Here is a 14,370-nt window from a genome sequence, read left to right as displayed (position 1 = left end):
AAAAAAAAAGAAAAAAAAGGCAGTGGGTGAGATAGAAGAAACACAATTGGAAAAATTGGCAAAACGTTAATAATTATTGAAGCCAGGTGTTGGGCACAAGGAGATTCATTATAGTTTTCTCTCTATTTCTTATGTATGTTTGAGAATTTCCATAATATTAAGTTTTAAAAGTTTTAAAAGAAAAAAAAACAAAATAAAATTATATGAATAGTATGTTCCCAGTTTTATAATATTAATATACACATATATACGTAGACAGGAGACTAAAAAATAGATCAAGATTAAAGTGGTTCCTATCGGTTAGGGGAGAGGCAGGGATGAATAGACAGAGCACAGAGGATTTTTAGGGTGATAAAACTATTCTGTATGATACTATAATGATAGACACATGACATTATACATTTGTCAAAACCCACAGAATGTACAACACCAAGAGTGAACCTTAATGTAAATTGTGGACTGTGGATGATAATGATGTGTCAATGTAGGTTCATCAGTTGTAGGAAATGTCCTGCCCTGGTGGGGGATGATGTTGATGATGGGGGTGGCCGTGCGAGTTTGGGGGCTGGGGTTTATGGGAAATCTCTGTATCTCCCACTCAGTTTTGCTGTTAACCTAAAACTGCTCAAAAAAATAAACTCTATTTTAAAAAATATATCAAAATGTTAATAGAAGTTATCTCTGGGTTGTGGGATTGCCTGATGTTAATTTTTTGAATTGTATGTGTGTTATCGAAATGCGTAGTATGAGTATATTTATTAAATCAAAGGGTGTCTGTTTACATCGAACTAGCCAAGATAATTTTGAAAATACTTTGATTTGCAAGTATGCCAAATTTTGATGCACAAGCTTGATTGATAAAGATCAGCCGTCAAAGAGTCTGGGAGCCACATAACAGTCTCCCAGAACAAGGAAAAAGTTATTCTCAGCAAGTGACATTAGTAAGACTCCACACATTATGGCTCAGATGAGCTACCTGAGGACGAGGAACACATTATGAGATGGCTCATAAACAGATTGGTGGACCTAGCGGCAATCCAGTTCCACTCCAAGGAACTATAACCAGTATGCAGTTTCAGAGAGCAAGAAAGGAACGTGACTATAACTTAGAAACCTAAAATCACATCCTTTGTTCCCTGCCCTGCCTTATGAAGGCTGTGGGAATCAAAAGGGATTCTATCTTGCCTAGATAGGGATGGCCAGGAAAATAACTGGTGCTGCCCTCTCTCTGTAGGGCTACCTACCTGGAAATAACATGTTGACGTTATGCCCATTTTCATAGATGCTTTTCTATAAGTTAATACACTGAAATTCTGCTTCCTGTATCTGCTTCCTTAGTCATTCAATTAATTCAGGAGTTATTTATGAAGAACCTACTATGTGCCAGATGAGGGAAAGGGAAATCACAGATAACTCCTAGGTTTGGAGGCTGAGCGATTGAACGGGTCGTGGTCCACAACAGAGATGACAAGACCTGGGGGGAAGTCGTGTTTGCACTGGAATTGTGAAACAAGAGGTCTGTTCTGGAAGTGCAGATGTAAAACTCGCAGGAGATGTGGGGCAGATGTTGGACCCCTGGAGCTTGGAGGACAGGACAGAGACAGAAAGAGAATTGCTGGGAGTGCAGTCTGGGCACAGTGGTTCCTCAAGCTTACTCGATTTCGGTTCACCATCAGTATTCAAGTTCTGAACCCGAAAGGCTTGAGGACCTGATGATGACCCTTCCCTGAGGAGAGGGAGGGGTTCATCTCAAGGAGCTCTGCTCTCTTGGTGAGTTAGAAGAGTGATAAACTTAGAGAGTAACAGCAGAGGGCGCTGTGAAACCAAACTGCTCCTAAAGCCCAGTGACGGTTTATGATATACACACCAGGTCAATTCCAGCTTGTAAGGTAATAAAATAATTGAGAAAGGGTCTGTACAGTATCTTGGCTTGCGACCTAAAATAAGTCAGAATCTGTAGTATTTTACCTTGAAATAGCACTAACTTTGTCCTGAAATGAAAATAATACAATTAACGGATATTAAAGAAAAAATTGATTTACACTATGCAGTTTATCTTATAAGATTTCTTTAAATTCACGATGGTTAGCAAAGAGCTGGTATTTCAAGAAGAATATATTTTATGCATAACTACACGCAGAGTAAAATTCTGATCAAGTGTTCTCTGAGCAAGAGTGAAGACTAAACTATGGACGGTAATTGCAGTAAACGTATTTATCAGCAAGTGATGTTAGTAACTTTTCCCTCCCAACCTGGTGTGCGGTAGTTCTGATGATGCAAGTTACTTGTAGGGCTTAACTGACATTAAACCAAAGGAAAACAAAGGATAAAATAGTAAATACGTGTGCAATTCAAAATTTAAAAATAAATTTATTTTTTCACTCACTTTGCAGCTTTCCATAGGATAAATGAGAAAGCCTGCTAGTATCTGTGAAAACACTTAGCACAGAGCCTGACACACAGCAAGCACTCCATAAGTGCTGGTTCCTTTCTTCATTTGCTCCCTTTATTGAATTCTCTTCTCAATTTACTTCTTATAAAATTATTGTGTTTGTCACATAGATTAGTAACATTAAATATCATTCTCTGTTATTGATTTGGGATGTTAGGGATGCAAAAGATAAAACACAGGGGCCCACGGCAGATAGAAAGTAAACTCACAACTGAGAAATCATTCTGTGGGTTTGTTGTCGTTGCTGTTTGTTTTTGACAATGTGCAATCATAGAAATTTACAAAGATCCTTTTAAGTGGGCAATGTCCTGCTTTCAGAGCCAGTTTGCTCAGGCATAGATCAGCTCAGAGACTGACTGTCGCCTTGCTATTGAATTAGAGCTACATTTTTGACAAGTGTGGCAGCCACATCATCACTTAAATCACCCAATAATCCACTGTGTCTCTTTACGCTGATAAATAAAACATCCTTCGTTAAATATTTCCTAGTAAGCAATAACAGACCTGTAATCTCCATCCCTATATGTTACAAAGTAAAATGATATAACAGTAATAAAATCAAATCAAATCATGTCTAGGAGTTTTATACACAACTAATAGCTGCAATTGCAAAGTGCACATTGGATACCAATTGAAGGGTACTTTTCTCTTTAATATAATGTACTATGCATATTTCACTAACTGTCTCATGATATCAAATGAATTTAACAAGATGATTATGTAGGTCAAATTACTTAGCAAGTTCTTTTAAGAACGGCTTTTAGACCTATTATGACTTTTAATGGTGCAATTTGTTAAATGATTGGAATTTCTAGAATCCTGCCTGCAAGAGCCTGTCAGAGACACTTGCTCTGCCCTGGTGATCTATTTTTAAAACCTACTTCTTGCTTGTGGCAATTGAAACAAAAATGACCACTGAAGAACGACTTCTCCCAGCTCGTTCCTCATTTTCAATTATTTAAATTGCTTCCTTATTGTCGAATTATAATTTGAATATTCTTTCAAATAGCCTTCTGACCAAATTTATTTAACCTCTACATGAAGATGTCCTGAGAGTTCTTTTTTTTCCCCAATATTAAATGTGACCCTGCTTAATTTATCTCAGAAACTATAGACAAAGTAGGTATTATCAAAATTTAAATTTTTTAAATGGTGGGTTAGTTCTTTTACTGTACATCTGTGATGGTAAATTTAAAAGGAAAACTAATGAAATATGATTGAAATGGTCTGCACATGGAGTACTGTCTTTATCTAGGTTGCCTTTCAGAATTTGTAGGTATTTCGATTTTACTCAGTTTATGAAAGCCTACTATTCAAGCCAAGTTTTTTAACTTGTCCACCGAAAATCACATAGTATTCTCTTTATTTTCTATCTTTAAAAATTGTTTTATAAGGTAACTTGAAAATACCTTAATGTAATAGTCTTAAAAGTCAGCATCCTTTTAAAACTAATCTTATGTCTCTGGTTTCTACACACCTTACACTGAAATTCCTCTAAAACTCCAAGTAGCCTTAAAATCTTACCAGTTTCCTGGTAATTCTGATCAATAACAGAAGCCTCCACATTCCAAGGTTTGACATTATTTTTACTGTAGAGCAGAGAGCACTCTGAATCGGAAGTTCCAGATGCAGCTGGAAGATGGTGGTTCTGTTCTTTCTCTACCCCTGGACTCACTGGACGACCCTGGACGAGAGTCCCTTGGCCTCTTGGAGCCCATGGTCGCAGCTCGGAAATGAGGCTAACAACTCTTGATTCCTGCTCCTTGGGGTCATTATAAGGCTTAATGAGCTCATCACGCGCATTCTCATTTTCTCTTTCATGTCTTCAGTGAGTTCTAGGTAGGGGGCAGAGTAAAAGTGGAATATGGAAGTCTGCTTCTATGTCTGGGTAAAAGTCACTGTAGAACTGTGTTATTTAATTTTTCTGCTTCTTTCAGTCCAATGGATGCAACATTCACAATCCTCTCTAAGCCCATCAACCACAAAAACTTAATTAGATATTATATCTCCTTGGTTTAAAATAGTATTTAATTTTACATAATGTGTTCAGCCAAAATATTAGGATTCCCTAAACAGAAATGTTCCCTCTATTTTTTTCCCTCGGGCTTTTATTTCAATTTTTTTGTAGCTTTTAAAAAAATTATTCTCCTTAAAGTATGATTTCGGTAGTTTCCCTCTGTGAAACATCACTGACTCCCCCGCTGCCACTACTTAATTGAAGATGTAATCCCCACTTAGTGACTCTGCAGCCGCCCAGATACCAAGGGCGGCAACAAGTAAATATTAACATTCCCGTTAAATGCGCACTACCTCTTATTCCTTTCCCCCCACAAATTGTCTTCCTGCTCCTCCGAGTGTCATCTAAAGTGAGAGTGTATTAACTGTGCCTTATATGGGGCTTGGAGCGCCGGAGTTGAAATTAATGGGCAAATATCTTTTCCAGTTACAGAGTAAATGAACACTCGATCTTTGGGCCATACCCAGGTGTTACAGAGACAGAGGCACAGGCAGAGGAGGCACGTCCAATGGAGAACGCCACACTCCGGGCCAAATTCAAGCCCTTTCTTTGCTTGATGGACAAAAACTAAAATTAAAGCAAATTTTAAAATTAATAAATAACCCTTAGAACACAACAGCTTGGGGCTGTATCAAATCAGGCCAATATTATCCTTCTAATGATCTCTCCAAAATTCTTTGGCGCTCTCCTTCAATCCCTGGGAGTCCTGGTAATGGGTCAGTTTGCTTTTCTGTTCCAAGACACCTCAATTCTATCTGTGGGCGGAACGCTGAGGCCGATGTTAACAGCACACCCCAGGCTCCGTGAGGGATATCTGGCCTCCAACCCAAATAACAGGAAACAGGGCCAAATTCAGGCGGAAACTTCTGAGCAGCCCAGAGTGGTTGGTTTTCCTTCCTTGCAGTGACATTGATGGCTCCCGAAAGAAGCGTTTGTTTCCCAAGTGACAGCAGGGGGCACTAGAGTCTACCACACGGCCAGGGAAGACTGCTGCTTACCGCTCTCTCACCACAAATGTGTAGCCTGCAAAGGTGAAAAACACCTCAATTTTTTTAAAAAAACAGATTTTTCCCCCTAATCATTTTGTTGGTGCAATACAGTGCCGCGAGGGAGCCTTGCTGTAGGGACACCCTGCTTATACTCTGATTTGCATGGAGATGTCTCCAGTGCACTGGTCCCCGTTAGCATCGACACATTTGTGCACGTCAGTGCACATGTATCGTTTTTTAATCAAAACTAGAAGGAAAAATTATTGCATAACGACAACCTCAATCCTACTGAAGGCCCTGTCCTGGAGATCCTCAGGGACTTTGTGAACATCTGCTCAGCATCAGTCCCCCATGAAGAAATTATTCTTCTGCTCATTTGAAAGACAGGTAAACTAATGGGCAGACTGCAAAGACGACTTGCGGCAGATGACAAAACCAGTCTCCATCAGCAAAATAAAAGAGCTTGGGAGCATGGTTAGCACAGGCTTTCCGTCAGACAAGCATTCATTTGTTATTGCAAATAGCATTTAAGGCTGACATTAGTTATGAACGCCAAAAATCATGGTTAAAAGGTCGCTTCTTTCCTGAAGCACCTGGAAGCTTCCAGGCCATTAACTGTGCTCAGGGGCAGCTCCAGTTTATTCGGAAAGCATTTGCTACAGCAGGAGACATAGGAAGTGAATGAGATCCCTTCCTGGCCCATCAAAGTGTGGGAGATGGATCTAGTTGTGTCCCAAGGATGGAAATTCTATCCCTTTCAGAGGGACCGTCTCAGGGCTCCTGAGGGGACAGTCTCTCCTGGGGTTCCCTCTTATAGAAGGGTCCCGAAAGGATAAGGCTCTTTGTTGCGTGCTTCATTTGTTTCTCCTTTGCATTCCTCAGAGGGACTCAGAGCACCAACATTTTGCAAACTCAGGTTTATAAGATATATAACTGTTTCGCTGCAAGGCAACTCAGTTTCCTTTATGAGCACCATTCTGCTCTGTGGCAGAAAGTTCATCTCAGTCAAGTCACGGTTTCCCTGGGTTGCTCTCAATTCTGGGTGACAAGCCAGACGCTTGTCCTCTGCCACCGTGCATGCACACTGGCATCTGGGATGACGACCATCATCTAACCTTGGTCCTGGGCTTGTAAAGGATGCTGCCACACTGTCATTCTCAACCACAGGCCCCTCCAGATATCTCTCTGAGCTCTTCCAGACTCCCTCCTCCTGGTGCACACGGGAAACAGCTGACACAGTTCCTGTGCCCTCCGGGGCGCAGGACACTCTGGCAGGTGGTCTCAGGCCCATCTGTGTAACTACACAGCCACGTCTGCCGTGGGGCTGTACCTCCTCTGCACTTTGAGTGGGAAGCAGGGCCCGGGCTTCCCCTGGGACAGAGCTCTTCCAGCAATCCTGGTTTTCTGCTGCTCCCTTACTCTCCACTTCCTCTTGCTCCCTTATCCTCCAGCCTGAGAAGCGTCAGCCAGCTTCGCTCTGTATGACTCACTGTCTTTCCTCCCAGATCTGCCGCTCAGGCCCAGGGTCCCTCAGAGTTGGGCTTTGAAACTCAAAAGATTTTTCTCATCCTTCTACTGTGACATCCCTTCCCAGAGGCAAAGATGCCACCTGGTCTTGTTGACTGAATGAGGGAGGGGGTGAGGAGATGGCAGCAGTACAGGGCAATTCTGGGAGGAAAAAAACATCAGTTGAAAATCCAAAATATTACCTTAGCCCATATACAATAAAATCAATTATAAATTAAAATATAAAGAACATGTAATAGAAGTAGAAAATCAAGTCCAGGGGAAAGAAAAGGATTTAATCTACAACCCTCATGGCTTATACAACATATAATTGAGCTTAGAATTTGTCTCTGAGCTTCCTGGCAGCCAAAGGGAAAAAGAAAAGGAGACATAGTCACTTTATAGATTCTTATTTTCAAAACAGGGAAAATATACAAATTCATCAAGAGAAATAATGAGATTTTCTTTTGCTACTGATTTCCAAAAAGTTGTCACTTGGGACCTTACAATGGCAGCCCCAGGGGAAAGATGAGGAAGTGGCAGCACTCCAGAAATGAGCTGCAGGCTTTTCTGTAGTCCTGGTCACTCCAGACCAGAAACTTGAAGTCGGAAAAGAAGGATGCTTGGCTGGCTTGCATCCTGTTAGCTAACCTGCTTGTTTGCTTGCTTTCTCTCTCTCTTTTTCTTTTTTTTTTTCTTTTTCATTTTAAAGTATTAGATGTTTGGAATTGATTTAAAAAATACACACAGGGGAAAAGAAAAAGTTCAAATACCAAAAAAGAGCGTAAGTAGTGAAAAATCTCTTGCCCTCCATCCGTGTCCCATTCCCAAACTCTTGATGCCCGCTCCTCCTTCCTTCCTCCCAGATTTGATCTGTGCAGACGTTGAGAATATTTAGCCCTTCTCATCCTTTTTTATACAACCGTAAGTTCCTATGTACACCATTCTGCACCTTGCTTTTTCATTTGGCAATTGATCTGGAAATTGTTTGCATATCAGTCCATCTTTCTAATGGTTGCATAGTATTCCATGATACAGTTATTCAATATGTTATTGAATCAGCCCCCTACTGATATTCACTTGGGTTATTTACAATCGATTGCTCTTTTAAATGGTGTTGTAGTGAATTACCTTGTATGCACTTCTTTGAACAAACATAGAAGTATATCTAATGGATAAAAACCTATTTGTGGAATCATTCAATTAAAAGGAGTGGGCATTTTAAATTAGGAAAGATGTCAAAATTGCACTAGAAATAGTTTGAACAATTAACATTCCCATTGACAATGTATGAGAGTGCCTGTTTCCCCACTCTCGCCAACATAGTGTATCATCAAAATTTGTTGTCTTGGCTAATTGGATAATATTCTCTTTCTTGATTGTTGGCACTATCCTACTTACACAGAAGGAAAATTGGGGGTGGGGGGCGGATGCTCAACAGTAAGTCATCTGAATTATGTAGACAGGACCAGCCACATAATTTGCAGGCTGATCGCAAAATGAAAATGTGGAGCCTCTTGTTTAAAAATTATTGAGAATTCCAAGATGGCAACAGCAGAGCACTAAACCCAGTGCAGAACTCTCCTGAGTGTGGGGTGACTGCACAGGGTGCACGCCCGTGAAGCTGGCCCTGCCTTCAGGGTAGAACAGAACAATGGAATACCAAGTAATCGTTAAAAATGACAAGCCTGAGATGTCCATCCAGACAGGAAAACATACGTGAACAAGGAAATAGCAAACTGCTCTTGCACACAGCCTGTAGCTTCACGGGCCTGGTCTGCTTGAGTTAACAAAGATAAGACGTGTGTTGTTTTGGCATCTTGGGAAATAGAGCCTATGCATCAGGAATGATTAGGGAAACCAGATGAACTTGCCCTCGTTAGAGGCGGTTCTGTGTAGCTAACCCCACCTTGCTCTGTTCGGGTTCCCCCAAAGCAGACTCTGACAGGATTTGGGTGCAAGTAGTTATTTGGCAGTGACCCCAGGAGGCCATGGCAAGAGAGGAGGGAGGTGAGACGGGAAGAGAAGCCAATGAAAGGTATGTTGTCAAGCTAGTTCCCACTGTGGGCAGCTGGAGTTCAGTGTTACTGGGGACCTCTAGGAGATGTGAGAAAACGGCTCGCCACCCAGGCCAGGCAGCTGGAGTATTAATCTGCCAGCTCCCTGCCCATCACTGGTTGAGGGCAATAAGCAATACCTCCCTGCCTGGAGGGAACAGAGCACGTGCTCCCAGGGCAGGGAAAAGCCCTCAGGCTGAGAGGCACAGGTGTGGACTCCAGGGAGAAGGATGCTGCAGGAGCTGTTGTTTTCCCCATGCCATGTGCAGGCCTCTCGGTACTCACTTCCCTGCACTCACAACTATAGTCACTTGAAAAGGTCAGCCACCATGGATAGAAATAAGCTCACACTGATGGCAGCACCCACGTCAGCACTGACACAAGGGACAGAAGAGCAGGGGCTGAAGTCGTCAGAGTAAGCATCCTCTGGCTCGGTTTGCTCCCAAAGCCAAGTTTATGGTAAACACGATTGGCGCTGCCTTATGAATGGAAGACTCAGGATGTGCCCGCTGCTGCTGAGGGTGGAGGGCGCCGGCGCTGGGGGAGCCTTACACAGGAGGGGGGAGGAAAGGAGCAGCCTGAGGACTCAGGAAATCCAGAAGTCTTTGCCAGATTTCTTGTGCAATATTTTGCAAGTAGGCCACATGTTACACACAAGTTGGTAGGTGGCCATGAGGATTTCCCCCTTTGTAATAGTTTCTCTGTTAAGTTGAGACAAAACGCTTGTCTCCCACTAACTCAAAGCACCTATTTCTCGGGGAGTTAGTCAGCTGACCTCTCGTGAGTGATCTGCCATAATAAGGGCCTTTCCATCCCCTCCATGGCACCTGCAGGCTCATTCAGGGAAAGTGTGTCATGCAGCCACCGACTCCTACAGTTCCCCAGAGGCCCACTTTTGGGGGAGAGCAAGAAAGTCTTTAGTTTTTTCCGTAAAGGAAGTATCGGATGCCGGAACCTGATTTAAATGGTGATTTTTTTCTTTAATTGGAAAAATCTTCCTAGGGACCTTTGAGCATTGAGCACATTTTACATGAATCAAATAAATAAATATGTGGCTTTCACATGTCAGCAAGGCTGCTTTCAAAAAAACTTTTGAAAGGTTGGATCAGCGTCAGCCTGTTTGTTCTGGGAGCTGAGAACTTGCTACTATTCAAGAATGGGCCCTCTTTTCCAGAGTTATCCACTGGCTCCCACCCTGATGTCCATACCCTCTGAGTTGCCCGTCGCCGTCTCGCTAGAGTCAGCTGGTGGTACCAAAGCCAAGACGGTCCGAAGGAGGCCAGAGGGAGACAGACAGCGAGAACAGCGGGGCAGACGGGCAAATGCATCTGTGGTCTCGGGTGTTTCTGCCAGAACCGACACACTGCCGCCTTTTTTTTTTTTTTCCTTGACAAGAGTCTGCTTGGAAATGAATACACCCAGACTGGTCTGTGGCTCTCTCCTTCCCTTGTTCAGAGGTCTCTTCATTCAGGAGGGCTCCATGAGGAACTCCCCAGGGCCCCAGCCTGCCCTTGGCTCTTGAGGTCAGGTCCCTGTGTCAGTGCCCCTGGCGGGCTCCTCTGCAAGCGCATTTGCCTCCTGATAATCATCCTCCCAGTATTTACTGAGCAGCTAGGATGTGGTGGGTAGATACGCACAAATTACAGGAAAGGAGACCGCACTTCAGAGAAGTTACGTAAGGTGGCCCAGGCCACAGAGCTGCCAGGTGGGGCGCTGGGGTTGGCAGCTGCCAGGTCTCATCCTCACCTCTGCCTCCCGGTTGGGGGTGACAGGAGTGTGGAGGGAGGTCTGGGCTGCAAATTGCCCTCTTCAGTCCCCTGGTCTCTGTCATTCAGGGCCCCACTCCTCCCCCTCCATCCTCAGAGCTGCCTCCCTCGGGAGGAGGTTTCTGGAGCCCAGCCCCGGCCTCCCGCACCCTCCCGGGAGCCCCTCGTTCACAGCCGGACCCTCTAGTCCTGCTTCCACACTCACTCCGGACTCGCCTTCTCCGTGGCCACCAGAAGGACTCCCCTAAAATTCAACAACCCTCCCTGCACCACACACATCCCCGCATAAAGTCTTTCAGTGTCTGCCACACCCCGGGTGGCCCAGCTCCTAGACAAGGAAATCAATCCCCAAGGAGCGGGCCTCACCCGCCGGGCTGCTCTGCTGTCTACCTCACCCTTTCCCATGCGGTCCTTCGGCCCCACGCCTCCACTCCCCATTCTTGGGGTGACTTCTCCACTGAGAAGCTCTTCCTTCTCCTGCCCCGACCCCAGCCCCGCCTGCACGGTCCGCCCAGGCCCCTGAGATGAACTGTCTCTCCTCCGGGTCCCTCTGCACCCACCCCCTGCCCCTACCTCCCTGTGGGTAGACATCTGTCTGCCCAATCCTCTAAGAGAGCTCCTCCAGGGCAGGAAGCCTTTGACTGTAGTGTCTCCAGCACCAGCCACACAGTAGGGCCTGTGGCAGGTGATGAGGAAGTGTTTCTGGACCCAAAGGGGAACTGACTTTGACATTTGTAAGAAGACAACCACACCTGGAAGGGTTCTGCTGACCCCTACTCCCCCTGCTGGGGAAGGATTTGAGAGCAGGTTTTGATGAAGGAAAGGGGCAACCAGGAAATGTCACTAAGAAGGTAAAAGACTGAGAGGGCATAGGGGTTGGAAGAAAAGACAAAGAAAACACAACACATTCCAAATGGCGCCAAGTACATTTTCAGACTCCCTGCCCAAAGTTTCCCTTCAGCGCCCAGCTCACCTACTTGTCAGAGGTGACCTTGGGGCCAGGCAGGGGCTCTTCTCCAGGTAATCTCCCAGGCTTTCTGTCCCTTCTGCTTTCTTGTCACCTTCATTGGAACCAGCCTTGTGTCTCCCACCAGCCCCACCCTACACTCTCCACACTGCAATCCGTCCAGGGTGAGTAAATATAGCCCGTACTTAACTTGTATCTAAATTCACTCATTACTGGAAAAGCTATCGGTGTTGATGGGTAGGGACATCCATTTTAATTATGGAAAGGAGCCTCCTTATCAATTATTTAGAACCCACAGAAAATAATACACTGAAAATAAGAGAGAAAAATCAGCTCTATCTTCTGCCTTGAAAATTTGACACGGGGGCCATCATGGTACATGTACACACACACACACGATTCACACAAACACAAAATCACACACACATGCAGAAACACACAAACATTCAGGCCAGTCATCACTTTGATTCCATTCTTTCAGATTCTAAGAATGCTACCCTTTGAAAAGGGATATAGGGGCTGGCCCCGTGGCTTAGTGGTTGGGTGCGCGCGCTCTGCTGCTGGCGGCCCAGGTTCGGATCCCGGGCGCGCGCTGACGCGCCGCTTCTCCAGCCATGCTGGGGCGGCATCCCACGTACAGTGGCTGGAAGATGTGCAGCTATGACATACAACTCTCTACTTGGGCTTTGGGGGAAAAAATAAATAAAATTTAAAAAATATATATCTGTTTAAAAAAAAAGAAAAGGGATATAATAGCAGAAATTAAAATGTTGACTGTATTTGAGAAAAGCCATTAGAAAACAAACAAAAAATCCCATGCCTTGGCATTATGCACTTGAAAGAATATTTAGTTGAAGTAACTGATACCCTTCCTGAACTCAAATCAGTCTGCAGAGCTAGTCAAAACAAAGTGAAAGGTTGAGATAGTTATCCCAATTATCCAGGGTAAGAGTACCTTCTGACGCATCCTGGTGACTGAGATGGGAAGGCTTCCCTGGGCCTTTGTCCTCCAGAGTTGCTTAGCCAAATAAGGCCCTGTGCTTTGCACACATATCAGTCCTTAAGTCTTATAAACATTTTAGGTTCAATGCCTCCATGCTGGATTCTGAAAATTGTAGGAAAATGCAGTAAGTGTTTAAATCTGCAAAAAATTGGGGGTTGAGAACTTAGTGAGTTCCTTTTACTTTCAAGGCATGGTGCTGGGCCTCAGAAGTAACACAGAGCAGGCTAAGGAAGGCTCTGCTTAGTCTAAAGTTTCATTGAAAGATGAAACTTAAAAAAAAATTTTTTTTAAATCTTGGTGTCCTGTGTGTTAAAAAAAATCCAAAAAACTTTGAATCATATAAACTAAAAAAAGTTTTGGTGGCAGGACTGTGAGTCATTTTCTTTTCCCTCTGCTACTCTTCTGCATCTTAACGGTTATTATAACTTTTGACTTAGTTCAAAACATATTCATTTAGTTTCAAAAAATCATTAATTTTTTCCAAATGACAACATGATACAGTAAAGTGAAAGCCTACTCCCACCCCAGCATCCTTTTCTCAGCAGTAACCGGGCTGGTGTCTGTCCTCTCACACTTTGTTCTATGCCAATACAAGGTACACCTGCCTGAATGCTTTTCTAATGGGATATAATATACATATTACTTAGCAACTAAATCGTTTCATTTAATAACGCATCGTGGACATCTTTCCATGTCAGTATCTATCAATTTCCTCCATTCTTTTTTTTTTTTTTTTGTGAGGAGATCAGCCCTGTGCTAACATCTGCCAATCTTCCTGTTTTTTTTTGCTGAGGAAGACTGGCCCTGGGCTAACATCCATGCCCATCTTTCTCCACTTTATATGGGACACCGCCACAGCATGGCTTGCCAAGCGGTGCATAGGTGCACGCCCGGGATCCGAACCGGTGAACCCCGGGCTGCTGCAGTGGAGCGCACGCACTTAACTGCTTGTGCCACCAGGCCGGGCTGGCCCCCGTCCTCCATTTTTTTTGATGAATGCCTTTCACTCCATAGTGTGAATGATTTTATTTTATGTGACCAATCTCTAAATGATGGACAGATGGTCATTTCCAGTTTCCCCTCTTACAGCAACTGCTGTGATGAACACCTGGGTAGCTTTGGACACTGACGCTAGTGATCCCAAAATGCCTTTAAAAAAATTGAGGTGAAATTCACATAACATGTAATTTAACTATTTTAATGTGTACAATTCAGCGGTATTGAGTGTATTTGCAATATTGTGCAACCACTACCTCTCTCTAGTTTTAAATCTTTTTCATCACCTCAGAAAAACATCCTTACCCGTTAAGTCATCACTCCCAATTCATCCCTTCCTCCATCCCCTGTGACCACTAATCTCTGTTCTGTCTCTATGGATTTACCATTTCTGGACATTTCATATAAATGGAATCACACAATATGTGACCTTTAGTGCCTGGCTTCTTTCACTTAACATAATGTTTTGGAGATGCACCCAAGTTGTAGTATATATGAGTACTTCATTCATTTTCCTGGCTGAATAATATTCCATTATATGTATAGACCACAATTTGTTTATCCATTCGTCTGTTGAAGGACTAAAATTCCTTCTCAGAGGGAACAGTCAAGTAGAG

Source organism: Diceros bicornis, chromosome 1, assembly GCF_020826845.1.
Source record: "Diceros bicornis minor isolate mBicDic1 chromosome 1, mDicBic1.mat.cur, whole genome shotgun sequence".
In the NCBI taxonomy this organism is placed as follows: domain Eukaryota; kingdom Metazoa; phylum Chordata; class Mammalia; order Perissodactyla; family Rhinocerotidae; genus Diceros; species Diceros bicornis.
This window is presented reverse-complemented; position numbering follows the sequence as displayed.